Source organism: Pollachius pollachius, assembly GCF_949987615.1.
Source record: "Pollachius pollachius genome assembly, chromosome: 2".
Classification (NCBI taxonomy): Eukaryota; Metazoa; Chordata; class Actinopteri; order Gadiformes; family Gadidae; genus Pollachius; species Pollachius pollachius.
Window position 1 is genome coordinate 29759055 of NC_136935.1, and position 4509 is coordinate 29763563.

The following is a 4509-nucleotide window of genomic DNA, read 5'->3' on the forward strand; positions in this document are numbered from 1 at the left end:
GGTGTCCCATAATAACACCATCCTGCAAAGATAGCTCTCATCGTTTATCCGAGGCAGAAAATATTGCTCAATATTGTTTGAGTTATATTCTATCCCATAGTGATTTGTGTTGACCTGTATTCTTACATTAATGGATTTAATATAGGAGATATGACTTTAACTTCTTTTTTTACTGACTCAAATAAAGTATGAAAGTTTAAAATAAACTGCCATGCAACATCTTTGGATTTTATTCATTTATTCATGCGTTTTATCAAATCATATAAAAGAAAGGTTACTTTTGGGTATAAAACGATATACAAATGCATATTTCAATGTTTTTTGTGAAACATATTGTACATTAATCCAAGTTGTATAGATTTCAAGGTATCAAAAGACCATGAAACACAATTTCAATTCATGTGTGTTTGTGTGTGCGACTGTGTTTGTGTTTTTTAGTGAGTGAGTATGTGTGTGCGTTGGGCTGTGTGTGTTGTGGAGGGAGGAACTCTAACCAATCCGCCTCTCAAAGCCCACTCGTACTGCGGGCGGAGAAGCTGTGAGATTCTTTGTGTTGTGGAGTTTTCAACACAGAAAAAAACACACGGCTGTAGTTTTCATCCTGAGAGAGAGACAAACACAACGTGACATTAGGACAGTACAACTACTGAGCACACTTCTTAATAAAACAGGGTGTTTATATCAATTAATGTAAGAGGTGAACTATCAGATACCTCATGTTGCGGTGTTAAAGGTCTGGCTTCCTGAGAGACGCCAGGGTGTTTTCTGGCACAAACTGAAACAGAGGCCGAGTTAGAATAAAAGAGACAACGCAATCAAATGAAGTGCAGAAAGACATCCAGTGAATAAAAGCACATGAAGTTCTACCCATGTGACTGCAGAGGAAGTAGAGGAACAAAGAGAGGAGAGCAGAGGACAGGCACAGGGTGACCAGCAGCATCCAGCACTGTCCATAGTCTGGAGCAGCAGAGTCCCCAAAACCTGCAGCAAAAGCATCATATATATATATATATATATATATATATATATATATATATATATATATATATAAATTAATAGAACAATAAATTAAACATTTTTTATACATATTTAATGAATATATAGGCTCTCTTGCCACTACATTGAACGCAACATCTGATAATACCTGATATCCGTCACAACAAGGAAGAGCATGTCTTACCAATGTCCTTCAGTGTAGGACCTACACTTATATCTGAAGATAAAAGTGAAAAGGAATTGTAATGGTTAGGGTAGAATTTGTAACTTTAGTTAGTGGCAGAAATATCTCAGATTAGCATATCGGCCCATCTTGAAAACATGTTGAATTGATTTAATGAAATAAAAAAATAAATGCACATCTTTGGAAACTTTTTTTCAAAAGTAAATATTCTTTGCTTGACATGCAGAACCGTTGCATATGTCCCTACTTATGATAACAGTTCCTAACGGTGCCGCCGATATGACATAAAAAAATTAATCAAAAACATGGACTGGGGACAAACACTGTTTTTAGTTTTGGAAGATCTTGACTTTGTTTTTCGGGATCTTGACTTTCTTTTGTGCTCCAAGGGACTGGCTGGCAATCGGGGTGGTGGTTGTGCCCTTGGGATGGTGGGAGGGTGGGAATTTGATAGGTGTTTGCCACAGAGCTCCCGAGGGGGACAAGGACCAGCGTTTTGCCGTGGAGAGTGCAATGTGCGTGTGGGTCTGGCAAAAATGGATCGAAATCTTGCAAATCAAACTAGACACCTCGCAAAACAAACAGAAGATCTCGCAAACCAAACTCAAGATCTTGCAAAACAAACTCAAGACCTCGCAAAATAAATTCAAGATCTAGCAAAACTATAGTCAGTGTTTGCCCCCAGTACATATTTTTTTCTTTATGTCACTTCGTTGGCGCCGTAGTTCCTTATTAATTTCAAGAGAAAAAATTGTTGTAGCATGAGGCAATTTCCTTCAATTTGACATTGCTATAACAATCCATGCAGAGCCAACTTACCAAATGAAATCCTTGTGATTACATTTCCATATCTGTGTTTATACTTTGTATCATACTGGCCTTGATCTATCACATACTGTTTTTCGGTTCGACAGTAGTAGAGACCAAGGTGAGAATCAGATATGTTCGTAATCAGTAAAATGTATGATTTTGAAGAATGGTTCCACATCCCCTTTAGATGGGATGAATGGGAGTCGTTATTCTCATCTAATTCCTGCCACTTCAGAATAAGTGGGGGCTGGTTTTCATGAGAACAGTTCCTGTACCAAACAATAGTTTCACCAGGTGAGAGTTTACAGTCACAATATACAGTAACGTTCTCTCCTGGTCTCACGGTCAGCTCCACTACTGTGTAAGAGGACACAACAGCACCTTGAATTAAAAACAAAGATTATGAGTCAGAATGAAGAAATACACATGGATAACATGGAGCTGAATCAATGAACATGAATCGATATTTACGTTTCTTTTTAAACAAGACAATAGGCCTATTATACAACTGGCCTACTGTTAAGTAGAAATTCAAATGTTCATATTTTACCCCAGGCGATGGGTAGGAAGATATACATCCAGCTCATTGTGATGATCCGTTGCGGAGTAAGACATTTGAAACTACACATACAGACACATACTAACACACACAAACACCCACACACAAGCACACACACATAAAAAAAGAAGCCTTGCGATTGGCTGGCTATATGGAAACTGTTGAGGTTATTACACTCTGCTTATCAAGCAAGGTTTGATTGTCAGATTATCAAAGAGATCTTATGCTTTTTTAAATGCTTCTCTTTTTTGCAACTATAATTGTGTTATTATATGAAATGTAAAAACACGATGTAACAATTAACATTTGTTAATAATTTAACTAGTTGTTCTACATTCAGGTCTTTCCGAACCACCAATAATACAGAAATATTGTCTTAGTTTCTACTCAATTAAATGAATTTATTTATTTTGTGTTTCCAACACAGACACAACGTGACATTAGGACAGTACAACTACTGAGCACACTTCCTAATAGAACAGGTTATTTACAAAATTTAATGTAGAACGTGTACTATCAGATACCTCATGTTGCAGTGTTAAAGGTGTGGTTTCCTGAGAGACGCCAGGGTGTCCGGTACGAACCGAAACACAGACTGAGTTAGAATAAAAGAGACAACGCAATCAAATGAAGTGCAATAACACTTCCAGTGGATAAAAGCACATGCAGTTCGACCCATGTGACTGCAGAGGAAGCAGAGGAACAAAGAGAGGAGAGCAGAGGACAGGCACAGGGTGACCAGCAGCATCCAGCACTGTCCACAGTCTGAAGCAGCCGAGTCTCCAGCACTGGCACATAGGCTTACCTGAGAGATGTATTTCTTAATATTGATAATATTTATGAATATATAAGTATAAATAAATAAATCCAACCGGGCGAGTAATATAATGTAAAATATAGTATTAGTTAGCATATAGTATAATTAAATTTTTTATCCAAACCTTCCAATACTGTGTTTTCATAAGTTCTTAGGCGGCCCAGAGGGAATAAAACCCCTACACTATGACAGTTTTGCCATCTATCTATCTATCTATCTATCTATCTATCTATCTATCTATCTATCTATCTATATATATATATATATATATATATATATATATATATATATATATATACACAGTATATAGATCTATGAAGCTCTATCTATCTAGATAGAAAGATCTTCTCCAATGTATACCATTTCATCAAACAGCTTCTCCATCACACAGCTCAATGTATTGCTAATCAATAGTATCTATCTATGCAGCGATTAGTCCATTGATAGACACACAAAGAAAAAACCTGACCTGCCACACCACAGTGCTGGGCCCCAGGGCTGCATCTGGATACTACTTGTTCGCCATATGTTTTACAGAGAGAGACAACTAGCTAGCTCGCCAGTGTGTGTATTCCTACGAATTCTATGAAACGGTTAAACCCATGAAGCGTGAGTCAGTACGCTTCATAATACCATTGCACTAAACCCTGGACCTCTTTCTCATCCCTCCCTTTCTGTTCAATATATTGTATGTATGAACTTTACATTTGTCTGTTGTTCATGGGTTATGTGCATATGTTTTTTTGTGTGTGTGTGTGTGTGTGTGTGTGTGTGTGTGTGTGTGTGTGTGTGTGATAGGTAGCATTGCAGGTTGGACTGTATTCAAAAAACGCATCTGTCTTCATTTTGGAGTTTAATTTAGGGGTTTCTGGGTAAACGCCTGGAGTATCAGGCAAGAACAAACACAAGATTTCTTCCAGTTTGGTAGTCTGTCTGATCACAGCTTCAAAGCATAGGATGAGACAGACAACCATCCAGACCAAGCTTCAGTGTTTTTGCCTGTTTTCTTCTTTGTTGGTCATTAAGCCATTCTTAACCAATCGGCTTCAGACGAGAGACAATAAATATAAACATTGATTGAGGGAATTGAAATAAAGAGATATGACTTTTGACTGTGCTAGTTTGTGAGTCAATACAGTCTGA

General features: G+C 37.5%; 1 long non-coding RNA gene across 1 annotated transcript; it reads right to left on the reverse strand.

The window, feature by feature from the left end:
- Positions 1-252: 252 nt before the first annotated feature.
- LOC307070466 lies at positions 253-2589 on the reverse strand. Its single transcript, XR_013811559.1, has 6 exons — positions 2541-2589; positions 2000-2371; positions 1181-1213; positions 868-981; positions 714-775; positions 253-601 (listed from the first exon to the last, which is right to left on the reverse strand). It is a non-coding gene; the product is annotated as an uncharacterized lncRNA (long non-coding RNA).
- Positions 2590-4509: the final 1920 nt, after the last annotated feature.